This window comes from Giraffa tippelskirchi, chromosome 1 (genome assembly GCF_054371585.1).
Source record: "Giraffa tippelskirchi isolate mGirTip1 chromosome 1, T2T-mGirTip1v1.2.pri, whole genome shotgun sequence".
In the NCBI taxonomy this organism is placed as follows: domain Eukaryota; kingdom Metazoa; phylum Chordata; class Mammalia; order Artiodactyla; family Giraffidae; genus Giraffa; species Giraffa tippelskirchi.
This window is the reverse complement of record NC_137275.1, coordinates 160572403-160586837: the sequence shown is the minus strand read 5'-3', so window position 1 is coordinate 160586837 and position 14435 is coordinate 160572403.

Below are 14435 nucleotides of genomic sequence, written 5' to 3'. Positions count from 1 at the left end.
ACTAAGATCATGGCATCTGGTCCTGTCACTTCATGGCAAATAGATGGGGAAACAATAGAAACAGTGATAGACTTTATTTTTGGGGGCTCCAAAATCAATGCAGATGGTGACTGCAGCCATGAAATTAAAAGACACTTACTCCTTGGAAGGAAAGTTATGACCAACCTACACAGTATATTAAAAAGCAGAGACATTACTTTGCCAACAAAGGTCCATCTAGTCAAAACTATGGTTTTTCCAGTAGTCACGTATGGATGTGAGAGTTGGACTATAAAGAAAGCTGAGCGCTGAGGAACTGATGCTTTTGAACTGTGGTGTTGGAGAAGACTCTTGAGAGGCCCTTGGACTGCAAGGAGATCCAACCAGTCCATCCTAAAGGAAATCATTCCTGAAAATTCATTGGAAGGACTGATCCTGAAGCTCCAATACTTTGGCCCCCTGATGTGAAGAACTGACTCATTTGAAAAGACCCTGATTCTGGGAAAGATTGAAGGCGTAAGGAGAAGGGGATGACAGAGGATGAGATGGTTGGATGGCATCACCGACTCAATGGACAAGAGTTTGGGTATACTCCGGGAGTTGGTGATGGATAGGGAGGCCTGGTGTGCCGCAGTCCATGAGGTTGCAAAGAGTCAGACAGGACTGAGCGACTGAACTGAACTTGCCATTTAGAATGGAAAACGGCCATCCTCAGGTTGCAGCATGGGTCATTTCAGCAAGCCATGGCAAGGTGACTTCACTTCTCACAATGACTGACAAAGCAAGAATGTAGACGACTTGCCAATAGCAAAATTTCTGACCTTTTCTCATGAGAGTGGACAAAGTAGAAACATGGGTTGAAACGTTAACAAGAAGATTTAAATCTGTAGCTTGTTGGGCTTGCCCAGCGAGTGTTGACTGATGTTTCCGTGACAACTTGGACAACAGAAGAGAGTTCCCTAGTTGGCTTCTGAGCTTGATCTTTGGCTTGGTTTTGGTCAAAATTTTTATTAATAACTTGAGTAAAGACATAGAAGCTGTAGTGTGTTAGTTTATGGGCACAGGTCATTAAGTTTTTAGAAAATTTGTGAACAGGTTAACACATTAGCTTGTAATTGGTCGTGGTGGGGTATTTAGACTATGGAAATTAGCAAGCACTATAAATCAGGGCCTTTCCTTTCCCTCCCAACAAGAACTAGTTGTTAAACATTTACTACCACACCACTGGAGAGAAAACAATATATAGTCAGGACTCATTTGACTAGAGCTAAAATTGCTTTAAACCAACAAAGAAAATTCCCCAGCAAGTTTAAGTAACTAGAAAGTCCACGTTGGAGCCTTGGGTGGAGTTGGACACCTGCTCAAATGATGTCACAAAGACTCAGTCTCCCCCCTCTGCTGCTCTCCCTTTGCTCAGCTTTCCTCCATGTTGGCTTCATTAAGTAGTAACTCAAGGCTTTTATCATTCTGGCATTGCAATGCCAGTGGAAAGAGAGTCCCTTTTCCTCAATAATTTAAACAAAAGATCCATTCACTTTGATGAAGGGAATAGAGCGCTTTGATTGTTCAGTCGTGGGTTATGTTCCTTTATCTGGGTATAGAGATTGAAAATGCTGAAGTGGCCGGCCAAATCAGGAGCTATCAGAAGAAAGAGAGCCGGATGCTGGGCGTCCAAGGAATGTGTAGCCACTAAAATGCAAGAAAAGACTGACGAATTATAATCCAGCTTAAAAAAAAAAAAGTAATCTCGGGATGAAAGAATCAATGAGCATAGTGTCAGTTCAAGAATTGTAAGAGCTATTCTATAATTATTTAACTACTACTCGGAGTATTGTATTCAGTTCTTGACATTGCACTTTACAAGAGACATTGAATATTCACAAGAAAGTCCTAAAACCATGTATTAATATGTAGAAATATGTGTTAACAATGGCTGAAGAAATCAGAGAATGTTAGCTTTGGAGGAAAGCAGACTTAGGAGCATACAGGGATCTCTGTCTTCAAGTGCTCAAAGTCTAACCCAGGATGTTCTCATGTGACTCTGGAGGGCAGAGTTGCAGGACCTGGGACAGATTTGGTTCAAAATAAGAAACTACGCTCTAACCATGAAGGCTGCCCAACAACTGGATGGGCTGACTCAAATCAGGGAACTCTTTGTCACCAGAAATGCTCATGCAGAACTTGGATGACCAAACATCTGGAAAGGTACAGAACAGCCTGCCTGGTATACTGCATAATGGGATAGCATTTTACATGGAGGTTAGACTCTAAAGTCAGTAAGGCAAAAATCACACGTAGCCCACCTTGAAAATTACCTATATAGAACGGTTAATATAGATCATAGGTTTGTATCTGTGATATGTATATATAAATGTACAATGCAAAATTATAATTCCAAAAGATACATGTACCCCAATGTTCATAACAGTACTATTTGCAATAGCCAGGATATGGAAGCAACCTAAGTGTCCACTGACAGAGGAATGGATAAAGGTGTGGTACATATATACAATGGAATATTACTCAGCTATAAAAAGGAATGAAATTGTGCCATTTGCAGAGATGTGGATGGACCTAGATACTGTCACACAGAGTGAAGTCAGAAAGAGAAAAACAAATATTGTATATTAATGTATATATGTGGAATTAGAAAAAATGGTAGAGACAAACTTATTCACAAAGCAGAAACAGAGACACATACTTAGACAACAAACATATGGATATCAAGGGGGAACACCAGGGGTGGGGCGAATTGAGAGACTGGGGTTGATATATACACTACTATGTAGAAGACCGACTAACTAATGAGAACCTACTGTATAGTACAGGGAACTCTACACAGTGCTCTGTGGTGACCTAAATGGGATGAAAACCCTAAAAAGAGGGGATATATGTATACGTGTAGCTGATTCAATTTGTTGTACAGCAGAAAATAATACAATGTTGTAAAGTAACTATACTCCAATAAAAAACTTTTAAAATGTACAATATAATAAAGCACACAGTCTTAAGTTCTGGCATGAAAAAAAACCCGAGAAGTGTGTAGGGACCCAACAGAACCACCACTGATTCAAGTCTCTTATTCACATTCATTTTGGGCACATGCTGATTAAGTTTAACAGTGGATACCCTGTTGACAGCACCTCACTCTTCCTTCCCACACCTCTACAAGCAGATTTAGTTGAATCATCCTGCTGCATAATAAAAAAAATTGACTCGCCTTTGCCCCTGGTTCCTGGGAGAGAGACTTTAACTCCTTAGAATCCCAAGTAATAGAAGCATCATTTTATTTGAGTTTCTTGGGTCACACCTGAGTTTATGCTAAGAGATGAGTCAGGATGGGGGCCGGTTACCTGAAAGACCATATGATGAGAATTTTGGGACTTGGAGCCAGCCCAGCTTTCAAGAAGGGGAGGGGGACTGCAGATTAAGTCCAAATCCATAGCAAGTGATTCCACCTGAGACTCTCTTTTCATATCTCATTGGACAGAACTGGATCATAGGATATCCTTTAACCCAGTCACTGGCTAGTGAGTGAAACTCACTCGGTCATGCCCAACTCTTTGTGACCTCTGTCTATGGAATTCCCAGCAAAACTACTGGAGTGGGTAGCCATTCCTTTCTCCAGGGAACTCCCCAACCCAGGGATCGAACCCAGGTCTCCCACACTGCAGGTGGATTCTTTACCAGCTAAGCCACCAGGGAAGTCCGATTCCATCTATCACATCCACTAAAGGCTAGAGATCAGCTAGTGTAATTCCCTGAATTGAAAATACATTGATGCACTGAGTGCTGTTCCACCAGGAGACAGCATGGAGGCACTACATTTGAGACCCACCCCCTACTAGCCCACAGCATCTCTTCATTGGACCAGTCCTGATTTGTATCCTTTCCCCCAAAAAACTATACTCCCAGCGTGGTGCTTTCCTGAGTTTTGTGAGTCTTCTAGTGAATTACTGAAGCTCAGGGGTTGTGGGAACTTCTGAATTTGTAGCCAGTGGTCAGGAGTGCAGATAGCACCTGAAGAAAGGGTACTCTTGTTGGGGACCATGCCCTTAAGTCTACAGATGTGTCACTAACTCTGGGTGATTAGTGTCAAAAGTACACGGCAGTATTCCAGCTGGCATCAGGGCAATTGAACTTAAAATGTGGGATGTGACTGTACAGTACCTCTAACAATAAGTACCTCTCTAATAACGCCAAAACCCAAAATTCTACTTTTTAACTACCGACTAAACAAAATTAATACTTTCATCTTGGCGCACAGAAAAGCCATTAGGCAATAGTCTTGTGCTATGCTGCATTATGAAATTTATATTTAAAAGATGCAAGAAAACTGGACCCGGAGTCTCTGGCTGGTGCAATTTCATGTTTCTGACTCAGGTTACCAGACAGCAGCTCAGATCTGGTGATGGAACAGCTTATCCAAGTGAGGTCCGGCCAGTTAGGGAAGAAAAGCAGAGATCTTCTTTCTCAATCAGAAGATTACCCCAGAGACCACTAGCACCATGGTTAAGAAGATGTGCACACCTAATGGCTTAAAGGTTGGCAAGATTTTTCTTTAAGAGAAATGTGAATCAAGAATATCCACTGGCCATTTCACTGACATTTAGACGGAGGGGAAATTTGCTTGCAAGCTCTCTCAGGGTGGAAAAGACAATGTGTTCTTTTCCCAGTGCCTTCAGTCACAGGCCAACAGCAGTAGTATTCATTCCATACACAACAGCTATTCAAATCCCTTAGTGTGCCCCCAGAGATGCCTTTGTCCCCCAGCAATGGGGGGCAGGGAGTGAATTCCTAGGGGGTAGGATTGAGATCAAGAGAAGTTACAGGGAACCTTCTTAGCTGAGTGTAAGGAAGGACTTTCTGAGTGGAGACTGAGAAAGAACTCCCTGTTACCAGCAGGTCACAGCCACCTCATGGGGACAAGGGGATAAGGGATGAGGACCTCAGAAAACATTTCAATCTCTGCAGCTCTGACAGCTTCTGGTTCTAAGCGACTATATGTTCAAGGTAAAACCAGGGAGAATAATCCCACGTAAGTGGACTTGTCCGCTGTGTCCTTACTACAGATATTTCAACAATAAATCCCAGAGTACCTCCTGTATGACGTTATTTAGGGCAGTTAAGGGAGATTTTGGAACTACTTCAATGTCGTTTAAACTCATTATCTACTGCTAATTAAAATGATCTGTTTTGCTGTCACCAAGGAAAATCTTGTTAGGGAAACTGATGAGCTACATCAAGTTCTCTGTCACTGGGCTGGGAGTAGACGTATGCTAATAGAACCACACATCCTGTCACCGACAATTCTATTCACCAGCAAAAGAAAATTAACCTGGCCTTGTACCTGGCCTCAGGCAGGTTTCCAGGGCCAGCCAGGTATCTGGACTGGTTGAGATCAATCTTTTTCAATCTAGGATTCATATTAGAATCACAAGAACTTGCAACAATACCCAAGCCCCACTCCAGATCAATTAAATCAGAATCCCTGGAGATGAGGCCCCAGCATCAGTATTTTAAAGCTTCTTGGAATTGCAACATGCAGGTGGAATACCACTGCATTCGATGGTCTGGAAGGACCCCTCTTCTCCAGCCCTGTGCCCCTCCCCATTTCCAAACTGAGTGATGGGGAATTATTGGCTCAGTTCATCACTCTCTTGCACACACTAGTTATGAGTCTGATTCAATGGAATTCCACACAAGTATCAAATCACGGAGGTAACTGCTGTTAAATCATGACCATGTCTTAGTTATTTCTGCATATGCTTAGCAATGGCACCCCACTCCAGTACTCTTGCTTGGAAAATCCCATGGACGGAGGAGCCTGGTAGGCTACAGTCCATGGGGTCGCTAAGAGTCGGACACGACTGAGTGACTTCACTTTCACTTTTCCCTTTCATGTATTGGAGAAGGAAATGGCAACCCACTCCGGTATTCTTGCCTGGAGAATCCCAGGGACGGGCGAGCCTGACGGGCTGCCGTCTATGGGGTCGCACAGAGTCGGACACGACTGAAGCGACTTAGCAGCAGCAGCAGCAGCAGCACATACTAGGTGCCCAGTACTCATTTGACAGATGCAGAGGGCAAAAATTCCATTTGTAATTTATCTAATCTCTGCTTCACTTTGAGTGGCATTTTAATCATGTTGCTGCTCTGTCACTCAGCAGAGCAAGAAGCATTAGTTACTAAAGTTAAATAAGACTCAACTTTAATAACAAAATAGCCCCAAATAGTGGCTTAAACAAGAGAAGTTTATTTCCCTCAACACATAAAACCTTGGTTTCCAAAACATGAACCTGGGACCAGCATGATCCATGTCAACTGGGAACTTTAAAAAAAAAAATGTAGACTCTGGGGCTCCAAACCATTATCTACTTAATCAGACATGGGGGATAGGGCCTAGAAATCATTTTTAACAAGCCATCCAGGTGATTTGAGAATCTTGCCTTTATAAGAGTGAGAGCTGGCAGTCCAAGGCTAGTATAGCAACTTCAGGGACACAGGCTCCCTTCTGCTCACACACCTTCACTCACAGGTTAAAAAAAAAAAACCTTGTCTATGTGCTCCAATATAGCTGCTTTAGCTCCAGCCATCACATCTGAGTTCAAAGGAGTAACAGAAAAGACCAGAGGAGGGCATTCTTTCTCCTTTAATGTGATTTCCTGAATGAGTACAACATTTACTCTTACATCTCATTGGCAAAAACTTTTCTATGAAGGCAGGAAATGTTTTTGAGTTGGACACGTCCATCCAGCAAAGAACTTGGGTTCTATTTCTGAGGTACCAAGATAGAAAATTAGTTGTCTGTCTCGAAGAATCACTTAATAAGTATAACTAAAACTTAAGAGTAAATTTCACATCCAGGCACTGTATTAACTATATCGTATGATAGTATTCAATGGGGAATTGTTACAGAGTATGTGTGGCTTAGCGTCAAAACTATGCTACCCTGACAAGTGTTGGTGGAGATGAGTAATAATATTTTATATCCACTCTTCATTAGCAGGAATAATACAGCACTAGTTTTTGCCATCACTTAATAAGGTTGAGCTTGCAAAGCCACCTCCACCCCATTCCTAACGGCTAGTTTGTTCTTTCTTAAGGGTGCACTTTCAGCTCACTAGGATGGGTCTGCAGTGATGTCTTTACATTAAGGAGCTTGGGTCTTACACAAGGAGTATCCAAGATTCATAGGGCCTAAAGCTTGTATAATTTAGGATCTCCCCTTAAGAAAAAACTTAAATTACAAAGGCAAAATGAGGTAGCAGGCTTTTCGGAATACCCAGCAAACATGGGGCCCTGATGTTTAAATCTTGCTGGTTTCACAGGAAAACTGCTTGCAGCCTACTGCCTCCCTTCTGGCTCTGCTTGCTAACTACACAAGGTATCGAGGACACAGTTCAGGTGATGGCAATTAAGCAACCATGGACTCCTTCATCCAGAAGGGACACTGGAGATGACACTATCAGTGTTTTTTTGGCTTTTAACAGCAGAACCTGGTTACAAAAAGAAACCAAACTCTTAAGTGGAGCTGCTCTCATCAGAGCCCAGGTGGCTGGCTGGTCAAGAGTCCCTTCTGCTCTGCCCCCACCTCCTACCACACTGCTGCTCCCAAGGCATCTCAGGGCAAACCGGGACTCGAAGTGTCCAATCCCAAAACCACCAGGCACACATCTATCCAACGGTCTTTTCATTCAACCATAATTATACTGATTTCTAGGCCAGCCCTCAAAAGCGTTTTGCTGAGCTCTCACCTAATTCCAAATGCAGGACTTGTTGGACTGTACAGTCACAGCACAAGGGAAATCAGGACAGGCCTGCCTGTCCCACCGCAACCGTGGTGGAGGAGGGCTGGGAGCTCCTTCCAGGTAAACCACCCAACGTTATAACCCTGAACTACCGGCCCTCTTTCTCCCCTCTGTCCACCCAGCACCTCTGGCTGAGTCCCTGGCACACTGCAACCATGGGACTTGGGAACCAAACAAGGCAAGGAGTATTTAATCTATCTAAGGAATAGAATGGACTTCCCTGATGGCTCAGACGGTAAAGTGTCTGCCTTCAATGCGGGAGACCCAGGATCAATACCTGGGTGGGGAAGGTCTCCTGGAGAAGGAAATGGCAACCCACTCCAGTACTCTTGCCTGGAAAATCCCATGGATGGAGCCTGGTAGGCTACAGTCCATGGGGTCGCAGAGTCGGACACAACTGAGCGACCTCACTTTTTTCACTTTCACTTTCAGGGAATCATAAACACCTACAAGGTTTTACGGAGCACCATCACACACACGATCTTGTTGGATTCTGAGTTCAATCCTTTGAAATTTTCAGGTACTATCTCTGTTTTCTGGACTATAAAGAAAGCTGAGCACTGAAGAATTGATGTTTTTGAAATGTGGTGTTGGAGAAAACTCTTGAGAGTCCCTTGGACTGCAAGGAGACCCAACCGGTCCATCCCAAAGGAAATCAGTCCTGAATATTCATTGGAAGGACTGACCCTGAAGCTGAAACTCCAATACTTTGGCCACTTGATACGAAGAACGGACTCATTTGAAAAGGCCCTGATGCTAGGAGAGACTGAAGGTGGGGGGAGAAGGGGACGACAGAGGATAAGTTGGTTGGACGGCATCACCAACTTGATGGATATGAGTTTGAGCAAGCTCCAGGAGTTGGCGACAGACAGGGAAGCCTGGCATGCTACAGTCCATGGGGTCACAAAGAGTTGGACATGCCTGAGCGACTGAACTGATCTCTGTTTTTACAAATAAGAAAAGAGTAATTTCTAGATTGTGACTTACCCACATTCCTGGTCAAGAGTCAGGGTGGAACTTCCAAGCCAGGTCTTCTGTAAGCAAACTCCAAGTGCTTTTCACTGTGGTAAGGCACTCAAAACCCGCTCGCATTTGCAGTGAACCTTCTTGTTAAAACAATCGCCTGGAGTCAGCCCACTGTGTCTTCAGGTGCTGACTGACACTCACCCCTGGATGCCTAGACCACTACCCAAGTGGAAACTCTGTACTTCTCTGCGGTTCTAGGCTTCCTGGCCCTGGGGAATGACTTAAATTTACCCCAGTCCTTCCCAAGGAAACAAACTCCCTCTTCAACCAGCCTAGCTCCCAGCATTCCACCCGAACAAGCTGAGACTCGGAAGGAAGGTGTTAATCACAGGCGACAGCTGGAGGTGCTGTTCCCACTAGGGTTATTTGCATTTGAAAAGGAGCCAATTTGGGCTGAGTGCTTTCACCTTTGCTTCCTAACCTGTGGGCAGAAGAAACTGCTGGGGGCCTGAAAACACCTCCTTGCCCCAAGCACTAGCTACTAAAGGAGTAAGAGCCTTTCAAAGGCACGCAGCTGTTTTAAATTGTAAAATCTGTATTTAAAAGTGATGAATTCATGGGCCTTAGGTGATTTCTTACCCAGTACAAACTCAAAAGAACAAATGTAATATTGCGTTTTGGGGCAAGGGTTGCTAAAATGTTTTGATGTCCAAAAAAAAAAAACAAACCCTCAAAAATGGGAACTTACTATTTGACTTCCAAGTCACAGCTTTGTGACAACAGCAGCCTTTCTGGCCTTGTCCAAGCCTCCCATGATTCTTCCACTAGGAAGCCTGGCCAAGTGTTAGGCCTACTGTATTCAGGCCCAGTTCTCCATCCTTTTCACATATAGACTCGACTTAAGCCTCATAGTGACCTAGTGAAGTGAAAAGACCCTGATTCTGGGAAAGACTGAGGGCAGGAGGAGAAGGGGACGACAGAGGATGAGACGGTTGGATGGTATCACTGACTCAATGGACATGGGCTTGGGTAAACTCCGGGAGTTGGTGATGGACAGGGAGGCCTGGCGTGCTGCAGTCCATGGGGTTGCAAAGAGTCGGACACGACTGAGCGACTGAACTGAAGTGTGTATCATCTTTTCACAAATGAGGAAACGGAAGCAGAGAGGCTATGTAACTTGCCCAGCCATCCAGTTAACAGCCGGGCTTCACATCACGTGACTCTAGCTAGGCCAGCACTCCTAACACTATCCTCTACCACCTCTAATTTTACGTGACGTTCATTTTGCAAAGGAGTATTATTTGAGTGTAAATATATGGCAGGAGACACCTAGGAGTTCGGCAATGAAGTTCTGAGAGATAAAAAGCTACCACAGGGAAGAAATCAGGCTCATTAAAAAGAGAGGAAAAGATGGATTCATTATTTTACCAACTGTAACACCACCTTGATGTTAAGAAAATGACCAGACTAAGATGCCACCAGTCGGTGAAGTACATCCTTTCAGATTTGTTAAAATGTATGTTTGATGGGCTTCCCTGGTGGCTCAGAAGTAAAGAATCCACCTGCAATGCAGTAGACACAGGAGATGAGGGTTAGAAACGGCAACCCATTCCACTATTCCTGTTTGGGAAATCCCATGGACAGAGAAGCCTGGAGGGCTGCAGTCCCTGAGTCGGACATGAGACACACACACACTTGGCAGGTGGGCAGGGACATGGCATAAGCCGGGGTGGAGAGTGCATTTTTAGAATTGATGAAATGTAACTACAGCCTGGTGCTGCTTGCCTGGATAAGGAGCTTGAGACCCCAGGGAAAGGCAGATCATCTCTCACAAGTTGTCTCAGAAGCCCCAGAGCTCTAAATGCTGTTTTTGGTCTAATGCCAGATTCTGATTTGATGCTATTTATTAAAAAGAGTACTGTGCTTAGTTGCTCAGTGTCATTTGGGAGACTTGGGTCACATGCATCTGGTTAAAGCAGTTCATGATGGGTTCACCCTACCCAGGGAGGATGGCTGTGAAATGTGGGAGGAGGAGAACCCCCACAGAGATGCCGGCCAGACCAAAACTCACATCCGCCGGGTTGTATTACATGCAGATATCAATATAATCGGTTCCAACAGATCTACATTTAGAACTAGACTTAAGTGTTAAACAATAGATAGGACAGAACAGTTGATTTGGCAAGAAAAAATAAAACCCAAGACATGTTCAGTCCCTCAAAAGCACTTCTTTGCTGTTACGGAGGTCTTTATAAATCATGTTTATTCTATCACTGTGTACTGTTGAATGTATCAGCAGTAAGTCAGTGTCTTTACTGAAGGTTTATTAAGAACAACGTGAGTTTTAAATGCAAGAGGATTTCTATGTAAAAGGCAAGTCTTACTTTCAAGCATCTGGAAGTCATTTGAAATATCTAAATTATTCATTATGCTTAATTATAGTCATCAAGAGCACAAAGTCAGATGATTCCCATAACCTTACCAGATTTCTATTACCTTCCACTTAAGTGTTGTCACATATCAGGCAGAAGAACTAATCATTTCCCCCAAGAAAGAATTAACTTTCCTAAAAACAAGAGCGCATGGGCCAAAGTTTTTCATTACCATGTTTTTGCAGCTTTCTCTGTCCACTTCAGCAATAGGCATGAGTCCATGTTTAAACACTAGAAAACATTTTGATGAAAGATTCCAAACACCATTCCTTCACAGGGATGGGAATGAAAATACTGGCACAATCTTCCCAGTCAGTTTTGGGTACAAACACGCACAGAGTCATCAGTGTGTTTGTACACTCTGGGATGCAGAACAGAGAGGCCGTTTTAGTTACTATTCATAAAAGACACGTGATCCAAAGAACTTAGTATATATCTCTTGCTTAAGACTGCATTTACAACCCTAAGAATTCATTTGGGAAAAAGGTTAGGGAATTTGGGGGCACTGTGGTGGTGATGGTTTTAAATTTAGAAAAAGAAAGATGGTGTATTAGTTTGCTAGGGCTGCCTAACAAATACCACAGACTAGGGGGCTTCCCAGATGGGGCTAGTGGTAAAGAACCTGCCTGCCAATGCAGGAGACATAGCGACATGGGTTTCATCCCTGGGTTAGGAAGATCCCCTGGAGGAGGAAATGACAACCCACTCCCAATATTTTTGCCGGGAGAATCCCATGGACAGAGGAGCCTGGCAGGCTATCACCCACAGGGTTGAAAACAATCAAACATGACTGAAGCAACTTACCACCCATAGAAGCTTAAAAAACAAGATGTTTATCTCCTCACAGATTCTGAAGGCTAGAAATCCAAGGTGAAGGTGTAGCAGGGTTTGTTTCATCTGCAGTCCTCTGTCCCTGGCTTGGGGAAGGATATTTTCTCTTTTCTCTTCACATGGCCTTCTCTTAATGTGTGTCCCGATCTCTTCTTATAAGGACATACCCAGTCATACTGAACTAGGGCCCACTCATGGGACCTCATTTTACCCTAATTACCTTTTTAAAGACCCTATATCCAAATGCAGTCACATTCTGAGGTTGGGGGGGGGGGCATCGTTAGGCTTTTTACACACAGACTTGAAGGGGACACAATTAATTCAGTCCTTAACAGATGGAGATGATTATAAACTTAGTTTCCTAAGGTTCAACAGTTCAGAAGTGGAAAAAAAAAAGTTTAAGGGGCAGACTTTTATGTTTGTTGATTTAAGTCCATTAGCTTTTTTAAAAAAAACTGTTTATTTACTTATTTATGCTGTGCCAGGTGTTAAGTTACAGCACGTGGGATCTAGTTCCCTGAGCAGAGATTGAACCTGGGCCCCCTGCATTGAGAGCACCGAGTCTTAGCCACTGGACCACCAGGGAAGTCCCAAGTTCATTAATTTTAATATAAAAATAGTTTGACTAGTGGTTCAGTGTAAACGGTTGCTGCTTTTTCTGAGACCTTGTCCTCTCTTAACCATTATTTTAAAAATAAACAAACATTCTTGTATTCTTAAGAGTGACTAACCTGCTTTAATCAAGATGTAACCTTTTCAAAACTTCATTGCAAACAGAAACAGAAGTGCCATCACATTTTTTAAAGAAACTATTCTTTGCATGCAGGAAGCCTTATTCTACTAGGCTAACGCACATTACCCTAGTCTTGAAGGGGAACAGGTTCTCCTTTCTTCCAGGCCAAGCCTGTTCAATCCCTAAGAAAAGGATGGAAGTGCAATCTGAAAACTACAAAAGTTACAATTTAAAATTAAAAACATTTCTCAAATCCACTGAACTTTTCCACGGAAAATACAGCCTCCATTCAGTCAGGTAGGTTGTTCTCAATGTGGTTAAAACCATCTGTTGATTTCTGCTAAGAATAAATAAAAATAGTATAAAGTTAAAACAACAGAGGAAACAGGAGAGAAGTCATCAGTAACTGAACAATAGCAACAAATATCTGGAAGAAGAGGAAGCTGTGGAGAAAGTAGCAGGGCCAAGAAATAGCAGGTACATGCAGAGGAGCAAGCTAATTCCCTCTGCAATTACAGAAAATTTTAGCAAGAAGAGGCGCTAAGTACTGGAAAGAGCTGGGGTGAGGCCTAGGATGAAAACGGGGGATTGGCTCAAACGGGCTACCACTCCACACAATGGCAAAAGACTGAGTTTATTTTGTGGACTCCAGTGGTTCAGTTTCTCCAAGCTATGGGGTCCCAGATACAAGAGAGCATGACAGATAGGCACTGTATGCAAAACAGGTGAGTGAACGAAGACCTGTACAGTGCTGAGCAACCAGAATTCTGGCTGCTAGCTGGCATCCCCTCTAGAGGCACTGAAAGGTCCAAACAGAAGCCCTACAGATATTGACATATGGAGGACTCCAGTCCAACAGCAGCAGCCACACCTCATCACCTGTGCAATGAACTGCCAACACTCCAGAAGGTCCTGCATCCTTTCTGATCAGTTTAAGCGGTCTTATGTATATAAAGGGGGGCTTTACATACATAAGGAGGAGACACAGGTTTGATCTCTGGGTGAGGAAGATCCCCTGGAGGAGGAAATGGCAACCCACTCCAGTATTCTTGCCTGGAAAATGCTATGGACAGAGAAGCCTGCCAGGCTACAATCCATGGAGTCAGAGAGTCAGACATGACTGAGTGGTTGGGCCCACACACGTGTATATAAAGGAAAGCTAAAGATCTCTCCCAAAAAGTCTCAAACGTGAGAGACCAAAATAAAAAGTGCAGACACCAAAAAAGAGACAAAGCCAAGTAAAACAAAATGAACATAAAAGACAATGGAGGGGATGAAAGAAAAAGTGGAGGAAATATTTCACCCAGAAAGCAAATCAAAAGGCCAAAGAATTGAAAGAGAAAATTTGCGGATCAAATCAGCATTCAAAATCTGCAAAACAGGAGCTTCAAAGAGAAAGAATAGAGAAAACAGGGTTGGAGGAAGGGGGGTTAGGGAGATAATACAAACACAGCCCCTGGATGGGAGGGCTTGCCTTCTCCAATGAAAATCCTAAACAAGTACCCAGTATGAAGAATGAAGAGTAGATAACACACAATAGATAGCAATGCCAAGATCCTGAAATATGAGGAGGTGGCTGGCGATAAAGTCCTGAAACCTTTCAGAGAAAACCCTCTCATCCCTGCAAAAAAAGCCACATACAAAAGACTGAGAATAATAATGGTACTGAATTTCCAAAGTCAC